The sequence below is a fragment of the Otolemur garnettii genome, unplaced genomic scaffold (assembly GCF_000181295.1).
Source record: "Otolemur garnettii isolate 467f Iridium unplaced genomic scaffold, OtoGar3 scaffold00014, whole genome shotgun sequence".
Classification (NCBI taxonomy): Eukaryota; Metazoa; Chordata; class Mammalia; order Primates; family Galagidae; genus Otolemur; species Otolemur garnettii.
This window is the reverse complement of record NW_003852409.1, coordinates 5,251,529-5,264,421: the sequence shown is the minus strand read 5'-3', so window position 1 is coordinate 5,264,421 and position 12,893 is coordinate 5,251,529. Positions and strand designations below refer to the sequence as shown.

Below are 12,893 nucleotides of genomic sequence, written 5' to 3'. Positions count from 1 at the left end.
AAAAAAAAAGCCCATATCTAATATTGCTTAAGGCTCTGTGCAGATTATCTATTTACAACTTGGCTCCAAAATCCCCCTGTACCTTTCATTGGTATCTCAGGGGATGACTACATTTCCCAGAACCCCTACAGAAGAGTTCTGGGTTAGAGAAAGCCAATGAGAGTTCCTTGTGCACGAGTAGAAGGTAGAAGAGAAGGAAAAGCCATTCCATTATTCCCCAGCTGCAGTGGACGGGGCTCTTGCATATATGGGATTTTAAAAAAAAAAAAAAAAAGATGTCTGCATGTTGCCTCATGAATCTCATAACTTGGTACTAAGAGAGCTTCATTAGATTTCTGAAACTTTCTGGTTCCTTAAAAGCTGGTGGTGAACCTGAGATCAAGTTACAGCCTTCTTTGGCCTTATGTACCCCCACCTTGTCTAAGGGTTTTGAGAGTATCCATTTACCTGTATTAAATCTCTTCTTGCTTGTAGTACCTCGAGTGATCTCTGCTTTGTAAACACTGAACAATATACCATACCATTCCTCATCATTATCCTTGTTTCTTGATTTCTAAATTTCAAATCAGAATTAATTTGATTAATAAGCTTCAAACCCAGAAGAGAAAACCGCTCCCCCCACTCTCAAATTTGAAACCTAAAACTCCAGAAAATCTAACCATTAAGTGAAATGATTGGGAATCTAATAGATCCTTTGAACTATGGTTAAACACACACACACACACACTTTTGGCTTTCAGCTTGAAGGAGGCCTAGGTGCAATGTTTTTTGGTCATCCCAAATCCAGGTTCATCCAACACCAGCCATCTCCATTATGCCACCTAAGTTTGACCCCAAAGAGATCAAAGTCATGGACCTGAGGTGCACTGGTGGTAAAGTCAGTGACATGTTTGCCCTGGCCCCCAAGATCAGTCCCCTGGATGTGTCTCCAAAAAAGGTTGGTGATGACATTGCCAAGGCAACCGGTAACTGGAAGGGTCTGAGAATTACAATGAAACTAACAGACAGGCCCAGATTAAAGTGTTACCTTCTGCCTCCACCCTCATCATCAAAGCCTTCAGAGAACCACTGAGAGACAGAAAGAAACAGAAAAACACTAAACACAATGGAAATATCGCTTTCGATGAGATTGTCAACATTGTCAGACAGATGGGACACCGATCTTTAGGTACAGAGCTCTCTGGAACCATTACAGAGATCCTGGGGATGGCCCAGACAGTGGGCTGCAATGTTGATGGCCACCACCCTCACGACATCATAGATGACATCAACAGTGGTGCTGTGGAATGCCCAGCTAGTTAAAAAGTACAATGAAAAATGTTTCAATAAAGGACCATCTGACACCCAAAAATAAATAAATAAGAATTTATATTGAATGTGATTATTATTGTGACCATGAAATCTTCACGAAATACAGGAACTGCAACTCCTAAATATGTATGTGCACATCCCGAGCAAGATGGCCTTTTTAAGAGTTACGTATTTTTAACATCTGATTCTAGTAATTAAATTTGCTAAATTTTAAAGGTCATATTTCTACTAAAAGCCAATTGACTGAACATGAGAAATATGTCTTCCAATTTAGCATCTGTATTAGTTTTCTAGGACTGTCATAATAAAATGCCACAAACTGAGTAGCTTAAATAATAAAAGATTACTATCTCAGTTCTCGAGAACACAAGTCCAAAACTGAGATGTGAGCAAGGCCCTCTGAAGGCCCTGGGGAAAGATCTGTTCCAGGCCTCTTTCCCAGCTCCTGGAGGTTTGCTGGCAATTGTTAGCATTTTTTAGCTTATAAATACATTAGCTTGACTTCTTCTTTTAAATTTACAATGCATTCTCCCTGTATACATGCCTCTGTGACCCATTTCTTCATTTTTATAAGGACATCAGCCATTATTTGATCAGGGTCCAACCTACCCATTTCATTTTGACTTAACTAATTAAGTCTGGAATGACCCATCTCTGAGTAAGTCCCATTCTCAAGTACTGAGGGCTCTATATATCTTTGGGGGTGAGGGGACACAATTTGACATGTAACAGCATCTGTCAAAGTTGTGTCAAACCAAGCAAGATAAAGGTGTCACCAATATATTGCAAGCTATAGTCTCAATCTAATAAAAACCTAACATAAAATAATATAGAACTTTAAAATAATATAGAACTATATAAAGTCATCATTATGTACTTTGTAGATTATCATTGATAATCCAATATTCAATTTACTTTAAGTTTTTAATAATGTTAATAGTTGTTATAATAATCACTGCTATTTACCAATTTTAATTACTAGTTTGATTTTGAAAATATATAGATATTATAGAAAATTTACCACTCAGAAAAAAAAACATAGAAGAGAAATGTGACTCAGCTGTAGCCTTCACCAAAATCACCTTTTGCTGACTTTTTGTTTTTATATATCATCAAAAGTTTGTATAGATGTATGTTGGAAGGGGGGCAGGAGAGGGGTTATAAACTGGGTTAAAACCTTGTTTTATAATTTTTTCTTCTAACAATATATTATGACCATTTCTTCACTTCATTAAATATTTGTCTCTAATATCATTTCTAAAGACTACCTAGTACTCTATAGAATAGACCTATCATAATTTACATTAGCATTATAGGCTAATTTTATTTTTTGTTATAGCATATAACATAATATCAATCATTGAAAGTAAATTTTGACATATCAATGATAATTTCCTTTTAAAAATCTTATTGAAGCTATAAAATATTAGAAAATTTTAATGAGTGAATCTTTTATATTTTAAAATTATCCTACATTTTTTATGTTCATCAATATGAAAAATTTTGTTCTTTCACCTTTGCAAATTAGCTAAGTAAAAATATGGCATGTATGATAGCTGCGACAAAATGCAGCTCTTTAATTAAAAATAAGGTTAAGCATACAGTGTATCTTTCCTTGGTGATTTTTTATATGTAAAATGTCCTATTATGTTATGGTCCCTTGGAATGTCATCTTGTCACATTGATTATTGCAACTGCGTACTGAGGATAAGAATGCTCTGTGTGTCAGATATGTTGGGAAAATCCAAAATTATTGATATAAATTGTTTGGTATGACTGTTTCATATCTAGAAACCTTACCTTTTTAAGTCAACAAAGGTGAAAAATCTTTATGAGTCTGCTTCTGCATATAGGTATAAAAACACCTTATTCATGCTAAAGTTAGAAAAATATCTAACATACGTTCTTGATGTTTTTTGTTTCATATTTTATATTTAGGTCGTTTCTTTAATTATAAAAGCAATACATGATCACAAAAATCAAGCCATACAATCAGGAGCAAAGGAAAACTTCTCCAGTCTCCGCCCTTCTCTGCCTCAAGTCCTACAGCGCAAGGAGATTTGACTCAGAACACATTCTTCTAGATCTTTCTAATACATATACAAATAAAATATTTTCCTTTTATTTGCTTATCTGCATTTCCGAATGTGTCTAAATGAGCACATATCTCTTACATAAATAAAGAAAAAATAGAAGCTTTAAAAAATAAGATGGAAATTTTATTCTAAGATATCTTGGGTAAAGCTCTAGAATTTTATGGGGAAAGCAAGACAAAATATCCTCAGTCGGGAGAAAGGCAACTTTTTTTGTTTGCATATTGCAACAGAAATATCCATTAAGTTTATTGCCAGTTCTATCAGTATTCAGTTGGAAAAAAACTAACTAGCCCAGTTCTTGGCACACAATGGTCTCTCAATAAATATTAATTATTAATTAATTAGACAATAAAGTCATTTCTAGGAAACATCATTTGGGCCTGGGAGGGTTTTGATTAGGAATCTGAGAGGGCACAGGTGGTGTTGTCACTGCCTCTTCCAGCTAACAGTTGGGCGTTTCAAAGAGAAAGGAGGCTATGGGAGGTGAAAGGCTGGCTATGCAGATGGTGGCAAAGAATAAAATCGAGATTTTTGGACCACAATCTAAAACACCAAAATGATAAGCTTTTGGCTAGAAATGCGGTGCATGTTAGTAATACAAAGGACCGTATGTTTGTCCAAAACCAAGTTAACCTGGTTAAAAGGTCCTGAAATTGAAGCAGGGGATCTAGACCCTGGTTTACGCTTTGCCTCCAATAAGCTTCATTAACCAAATCGTTGTGCCACAATTAACCAAATCATTGTGCCACTTTCACACCAGTCGCTTTTAAAATGAAAAGACAATGTCTAAGAGCCCTTCGCATCCTAATATTCAATATGTCTCTAAAGGGGTAGGGAGAAGCTTTAAAAAACTCAGTTATGTGTCCACTTACCATAGAGACCCATCAGCCATGACCTGGGAGGAATTGCAATCCCCAAAGTACCCAATAGTGTCCACAAGACAAGACAATAATTTAAAAAAGAGTCAGAAATAATAGTCATGGTCTCAGAAAATTGCAAAATTATATGTGCGCAGAGAACGAAGAAATCTTGATATCGTAGAACATAAAGACAAATGCAACGTCATCGGCGTCCTCAGACTTGCTAGGCAACTGCACAGATCTGTAGTATGTGACTTATGGGAAGGAAGAAGAGGCAGAAATGTACTAACTGCAAGTGAGGGTGAAAATGCCCAGAAGAACATACAGGCCAGGATAAAAGAAGAGATCGACTTTACTAATTTGTTAGTCTACTCAGTCATTCAACCTGGATGATATTCAAACCATTTACCACTCTGTATGGCACGGCCCGTCAGAAGGTGCACGTCAGCCTATCAGAAGAGATGCCAGCTGTACACAAATGGGAGGGCGGTCTGCGGCATCTGGCACAGGGTGCTGGCTGGCTGATAGGTCCTTGTTTATAGCAGCTGAGTATGTAAGAGCGGATGTGTGTGTGTGTGTGACCACATGGACCACCTGTCACCATATACATATACGTCCACTTTACAGGACATCTTAGGTCAGAATTATTACTAATTAGAATTTAAGGTCACATATATCTCATTCAAGGAAAAAAACTGAAATTTGCACTTAAAATCTTAACTTGCTATAAACATTTGGCTTAATTCTGTTTTACTGGTTTTGAAAAACCCCACGACGTTTTATACCATGTTTTGCTTCATCTTGGAACACTGGAATAAAACATCCAGTAATTTTAAGTATTTCTCTATGCCTTGCATATATGAGATGTTTTTCTCTTGCCTTTACACATGAAATCTAATTTAAACACACATTAAATCAGTTATGTCTCAAAAGTTTCCTCATACCTTTGAAATGAGTACTCCACTGTTCTTTAGAATTTTTATCCGTCCTAAGGAGACTTCTGAGCCAGCAAGGCATCTTATTCCTTTTCAGGTAAACAACATATGCAGTGAGATTCTTTTTTTCTCTCTTCCTCTGTAGTAACTATCCAGGTGCGGTTCTCTTTTGAATTTTTAATTCTATTTGTTATAGACTCCTTTCAAGAAACTTTTCTGCTTTTGTCTCGATGATTTCTGTTTCTTTCTGTGTCTATTCTCTACTGATACTATTCTTTCCTTATTCAGAAGAGCTATTCCTGTAACCAACCAAGTTTTCTAAAATATATACATGTATTTTATAATATACAGCTTTAATATCTTTACACATGTCTAAATACCAATGTATGTTTTTATAACATATCCATATAGACACACTCATAACCTTTAGCCTCAGCCTCACAGTCAGGTTGTTTTCTTTCCCTGGCTTGGTGCAGTTTTCCACTGGCTACATTTGGCTGTGGCAGATGTTGATGAAATTGCCACTGTCATTGTCACTGTTGTTTTCATCATCAAATGAGAAGCAGTCTTCCCAGATGCCATGTTTGTCAACAAACAGGGTTTTTGGTTTTTGTTTTTTTTAATTTCCTTGACTTCGTCCAACGTACACATACATTTAGGTAAGTCAATCCCCTTTCTGGCATCTAAAATGAGGGGCAGTTTGAGGTACCAAATCAGGGTTAATAAATGGCAGAACTGAGATAAGAAAACAGCTCTTTTGGTGCCATACTTTTTCTGGATGCTGCACCAGAAGTCTAATGTACCAAAAGAGGGCATTGTGATAAAACAGCAATGCTTTTGTTTGTTTGTTTTGGGTTTTTTTGAGATAGAGTCTCACTTTGTCGCCCTCGGTAGAGTGCTGTAGTGTCACAGCTCACAGCAGCCTCTAGCTCTTGGGCCAGGGCAATTCTCTTGCCTCAGCCTCCTGAGTTGCTAGGACTACAGGCACCTGCCACAACACCTGGCTATTTTTGTTACAGTTGCCACTGGCTGGGACCAGGTTCGAATCCGTCACCCTTGGTATGTGGCCAGCACCCTGCCCACTGAGCCACAGCACCACCCAATAAAACAGCAATGCTATTTTTGCTAATGTATGTCTGTTTGAGTGCATAAGTATATATATATAATTTGTAATGACAGTCTCCATTTTGTAACTACTATTGTATGATAGAAGGATTCAAAATAACACCCAAACCAAAGAGGATATAGTAAAATACACCGTTAACGATGTGGTGAAGGCAGAGCTTATGCAAAGAGTAATCTAAAGATACTATACATGGAGGGAAATTGGACGACTTCCTTCATATGTGTAACATGGGTTTGATAATCCTCCTCCCTTTGGCTTTCTCATTTGCCCTAAAAGAGCCCGTACACACATATAATTGCAAAATGAAATGCAGCGTGGAGAGTGATTTTTCCATTTTATGCCATCCACTGATTAAGTGATCCAGTTTTCAGCAATGTCAACAATCATTAAGAAAAGTCAGAGATTAAATACCGTATAAAAACAAACAGAGCAGGCAAATGAATAAATCATTTTTTAGAACTTGTGGATACTCGGTAATGGAATTTTATACTTAAATTAAAAACTAATTCACCTGTAAATAATGGTGGTATTAGTAATACGCGAAACTATGGCATTGCAGTGCGTTTCCGGCGTGCTTTCTGCGGTCCGTAAGTGCTAAGTCCTTCACGTTATGCATATTTATGGTCTCGATTCTTTGGGGGATCGTTGTCACAAAGGATCACCTTGAACTCTTTGACTTTATGCAGAAAAGTCTGGAAACTACTCATCTGATACCATTACCCTATTCACCAGCCTTGCTAAATATTTAATGGGCAACAAATTGTTAAAAAGCCAATTATCGTGACTTCACAGTCTCTTTGGAAGTGTAAGTACAAGTTTCTGTCACTTAATTGTAGGAAGATAACTGAATTTTTATATCTGCTTCCGTCACCTAGTAATCCATCAAAAATTTGCTTCTCAATTTCAGGCAAATTATACATATTTTGTTTGTGCTTTTTCAGTTTGCATAAAAACAAAATAATTCAAAGAAATGTCCTTTTGCTCCTTAGAGATTATGTAAGCAAAAATCACTTGGATTCAGATCTATTGATTTTTAAATTATGCTTTTATTTCTTCTTATACAAAGTACCACTTTAATTATGTTAATTAAAGAAAATACAAAAAAAATGAAGAAAATCATCAGCAATACTTCCAGCACTAAAAATAATCATGGTTAACATTCCAGTTGGTCACTCTTTAAATATTTACTATGACTTTACCATGCGCCACATACCATGCTAAGTGCTATGAAATACAGTCGTTAACAAGAACAAACTCTTACTGTCATGGAGTTAGCATTCTGATAAGAAAGGACGCTAATGAACAAATAATTGTAATTTGATTAGCTCCAGGATAGTACTTCTGGATACTTTCTAAGTTTCCCCTAGTTTATGATTTAGAAAGAGTTTCCTTGAAGAACTGATGCTCTCCAGTTCCCCCAGAATGTAAGCTCCATACAAGCAGAGATGTATTCCCTGTAGCTCATCCCCTAGTAAGTACGTGTAGACACTTAATATATACACATTCTACGAATGACTAAAGCTGGAAATGTAGAGAAACAAGGTCTAAATAAAATACGGGAATCTATATTAGGATTTGGCATTGCCAAGTGATGGGAAATCATCGACAAATTCTGAGCAAAGATGAAACATAATCAAATTTACATTTTTTTAAATCTTCCCGTAGCTATAAAATGAAGAATGGTATGGAATGTGACAGCAGTGAGCCAATTCACACTAAGTAATCTACATGAAAGATGATGGTGACAGAGACTAGAAGAACGGCACTGAGGCTGAAGAGAAGTGAACAGATCCGAGTGATAATTAAGACATAGAATCTAGGGTTTGCAGTCCTTGGTTGGATAATAGGAGAGAAGAGAGGGGAAAATCAGGGATCACGCTAGGGTTTCTGGTTTTTAAAATAGGGAGATGGTAATGCCACTTGCTAAGAGAGGGACAGCTGAAGTTGGAGCAGACACGTAAGCAGGGATTAGATATGATGGGTAAGCTGTAAATATGCTGAGTTTAAGGTACTTGTGAGACACTCAGGTGGAAACATCCAACAAGCAGCTGCAAACACAGGTCAAGGACCCTAGCAGAGGGTCTAGGCTACAAACAGAGTTTTGAGGGTCAGTAGAATATAGTTGCTAAGTGAAGCAGTGAGGATGGGTCCTGTTGTGCCGATAGAGTAGTGTGTAAAGAGAGTAATAAGCTTAACAGAAGATTCCTGAAATACCTGAGATTAAAAGGAGTGGAAGTACCAGAGAGACTGAGAAGGATCAACGCAGAGAACAGAGCAGCCCAAGAGTATGAACCGCCATGGAAACAAGGGGAAAAAACTCACCAGAAAAGAAGAGGCATTGGCCAATAGCATTGAACGCTGCTGAGAGGACAACAAAATACGGGTGGAAAGTGACCATGAGAATCAGTTACAGGAAGACCACTGGTGAACTTAAGGAGTGCGGTTACAGTAGCATAATAAAAGGTATGTTGGAATGGATGGAGGAAAGAGAGGAAATAGAACTAATCCTTTACTAAGATTTATTTAACAAGTTTTACTGTGAGTGAGAAGGAAAAGAGGCCTCTATAGAGAAAGGCAAGTCTGACTGAGGTTTGTTTTTAAGATGGGAAAGACATTATAATTTTAAATATTTATGGGAAGTCTATAATAGAAAGGGCAATGTTGAAGATTCAGAGTCAAGAACATATAAATTATTGATCCCTGAAGGAGTCGGGGGCAGGAAGAAAACAGGCAGATAAATTAGAAAAGAGAGACAAGTCTTCGAACAGGTGAGAAGGATAAAAAATGAAAGGAAAAGTAAGCTTGTGGGTTAACGGCGTGGGAAAGGGTCTGCTTCTCTGTGAAGTAAGAGGCACCGTCTCATCATTTTCTGGGAGGACCCTGTATGGAGTCCCGTATAGGAAGAATACGAGATGGAGGAGAAGAAAGAACACGTGAAACAGCTGTGGAGCGCTGGAGTTTGACCTACGGGGAAACTAAGGAGTACAGACAGTCGATGTCAGCAATCACAAATTTATAGGGACCTGAATTTAGTCAGATTGTGGATTTTTTGCTTACAGTACCAGATAGTTGAGTGTAGGAAAAGCTAACGCAGATAGTTGGATTCATTCAGGACTGGGGTTTTGCCAGACAGACCCCAGATATTTGCCAGGTATTATCGGAGAGCACAACAATATACTGGAGGGCCATCCATGCTGCGGCATTACCAGCCACTTGTTTCTTTCTCCTGCTGAGTCCACGTGGACCATATTTTGTTGATCCATTCGCCAGTTAACAGATGGATTTTGGAGGGTTTCAGGCTGTTATAAGTAATACCACTATGAACACTTGCAGGCAAGTCTCTTCTTGGGTAGGTAGCTAGGTAGGAGTGAAATTGTTATGACATCTGGACAGTATGTGTTTAAAATTTTTATGAAACTGTAAAGCTGTTTCCCGGAATGGTTGTTGGGTTTTTCAGCCCCACCAGTAACATATGAAAGCTCCAGTTTCTCTACGTTCCTGCCAACACTTGATGCTGTCAGTCTTTGGGGTTATAGCCATTCTCACTGCGGTTTTAATTTACACATCTCTAAGAACATTTGAAGATGTGCGTTAGCATTTTTCCCTACTTTGTTCAGCAGGGATGACTCTATTTTTATTTCAGTTTTTTGTTCTAACATGTCATCGATCAACTTTTGCTTCAAAAGTTCCTGTGTTCTTTCCCTGACAGTTCAGCGTAGGAGCGTTTCTGTTTCTTGCTGCAAAGTATTCTCAAAAACATGCTTTTTCTCTGCTTCTATTATATTTTTATTTTATCCTTCAAAATCACTTCATAATTTTTATGTCAGATTCCATTCTGTTTTTGCATTGTTTTATTTTTAATCCTTGAACGAATGTGGCTTTAACTCGGACTTATTCACCCCCAAAATGATCTGCTTAATTTCTCCCCGAGTCCCTTCCCTGAAAGCCTGGACACGATGAAATTCCTATTAAATTCTCAAATGAAGGAAAGTTGTATGATCTTTCAGCCTTAGGAGAGGATCTGGGCCTGGGAGAAATCTCAGCCAGTGTCTTTTGGCAACCACTTCTTTGTTAGGAAGCCACAGCCACCTTTCCATATCTGATTCGCTGCTCCTTGTACTCAGTAGGACGGAGGGAATCCTTCTTCTTGATATCACTGCCCATTGGTTTGGGGGCGACCCCATCTCATTAGTGAGAAGCCATGTCAAGCGAAAGCCTGACACCTGCTGCTTTCCTATCTGGTGTGACCATAGTAGGTTTTTAGCCCCATCAGAGCTACATCCAAACGCTATTGATGTGTGATGAAGGAAGAAGCTTCAGGAGGCATGGTCCCCACTATCGAATCTCCTTTGTCCACAAAATGTATTCATCTTACCAGGCTTTCCACTTCAGGTACAGTGAGTCCTTTGGACCAGCAGTCAGATGATTTTCCACTGTGTGAAAATTATTCAGTGCAACTTATTTTCCATTTCTCCTGATCCCTTCTTTTAGCTTTTATTCACATTTTTAATAGCTGCTATATTTGATAATTTTCCTATTATCTTTATATTCAAGGTCCTTTTCTTCTATATTCCAAGAAATCATTTTAACATTCTCTTCTGCATATGTTACCTAATTTCCTAAAATCTCTTTCACTTTATTTCCTTTTAATTCTGATTTTAAACCTGAAATTAAGTTTTGAATTTAATTAAACACTACTCCACATCTTTGTTCCCTCATACCTTTCAAGATCTTTTGTTCACCTCAATATGATGTGTCATTAGATCATCTTTGACCTTTCAGCATGGGGTTGATGAAACACTAAGTATTTAGTTAATTCCATACAAAGATGGTATCAAAATACTTTGTACCTTGCGAGACACAACTACAAGAGGGACTTTGCCTAACAAATGCAAACATAGCAACCTCATTGTTTGTGCCTTCACAGCAACTTGAAATAAAAAATAAAAAAGACTTTGTTCTTCCTATAGCAAATCTTTGCCCAAAAGTTTGTGCTGCTTCTGCATTTTTATGCCTTTGTTTTGCCACCCTATTCTTGAAGAATGCCATATTGGTTTTCTTTTAGCCACTCACACTTGAATTAGCAGAGGTATAATTACCGAGCCCCAGGCTCCTCCTCCCTGTCCACCTGGTTGTTGTTGGAACTTCATCCACCTTAGGCGTGAATGCCGCTCCATGTCCCTTTACATCCCTGTTCAATGAACCAATGGCAGCTGTAGCAAGGAAACTTCACGTGTCATTTCTTCTTCATGCTTAGTTATACGGCCCTGATGGAGGCAAGCTTTCTCTTGAGAGCTTTATGCTCAGCTCAGCCTCTGTGCCAGTCATGTGCTTAGCCTTCCCAGGCCTCCCTCCTGGACCTTCTGTTGGATGCAAAAGCCCTGCTGATCTGCCAGCCTTTTGCTTGATTTAGCTACTGCTCAGATCTTGGGGCTGCTTTCAAGTGTTGCTCCCAGACAGCAAAAGGGAATCTGCATGGTTTATTCCCTAGCTATAGACCAGCTCACACTCACCTATCCCAAAAATGGCATGGAAATAAGTCTCTACCAGCTGTTACTGAATCAGAATGGGTAGCAAAGAATCAGCCTTAGGTTTCCTTCATCTTTAAACTGTCTTTTCTCCCCAAAGCTGAAACTGTTTGTTTATTCAGTCCCCTAATCTTTACCGACAGTAATTTATTTCATTGCCCAAACCAATCTTGGCCTCTCAGGACCAAGTTTGTAACACATAAACTCAGACACAGCCTCACACACATAAAAAACCTCGTAACATACACGTAGCAAAACACATTTCCATTAAAGTCAAGAACATGATACGCTAATATTATCACAATGAATTGTCTTTGTTCCAGAAAGCCAATGCAATTAAGCAGGAAAACAAAACCAGTGTTAGAAATATTGGCTAAATATCCTACCCATATTGTGGGTGATAGGTCTAAATGCAAGAAAATCGATAGTAAAACTAAGAACTGATAAAAAGAGTTCATTGTGATGACAACTTATTGTTGAGAGAAAAACATTAACAAATCGGAGGAATATTTTGATCCTATTTTGATTATTTGAAATGGTATTTCTGTGTGTATTTGTGTGTGTATGTGTGTATGTGTCTATAAGACAAAAGTCTCACAGTGTCAACAGCCTCTTTGGGTGATAAAACTACAAATGTTTTTCCCCCTGTGCATTTTCCAAAGTTTCTACAGTGAAAATGCAATGTTTTTATAATAAGAAAACTTCTAAAATGAGGCCGTGACCATGAATAATAAAGTACCCAACTATAATAATTGCTCCCTTCCTATGATTCACCTTCGTGAATATTTTGGAATGCATTAAGAAAGACCTTCTTGAAATAACAATTCATGTAAAAAGGATTGTTTATTTTTTATGATGGGGCCTTTACAAAGCAACACCTAAGGAATAAATCCAGCCAAGCGTTAAGTATAGCCTGCAAAGGGAAAACAAGAGCAAAGGACTAAAAGCCTTCACAAAGACCTTGCAGGTTGGTATATGATGAGATCTGAGGTTTAATAATAGAAAACAATTTCGATGTGAAATGTGTATATTAACAT

General features: G+C 37.7%; 1 pseudogene; it reads left to right on the top strand.

The window, feature by feature from the left end:
• The first annotated feature begins 739 nt into the window (after positions 1 to 739).
• On the top strand, positions 740 to 1,302 carry LOC100942264 (annotated as a pseudogene).
• The last annotated feature ends 11,591 nt before the right edge of the window (positions 1,303 to 12,893 follow it).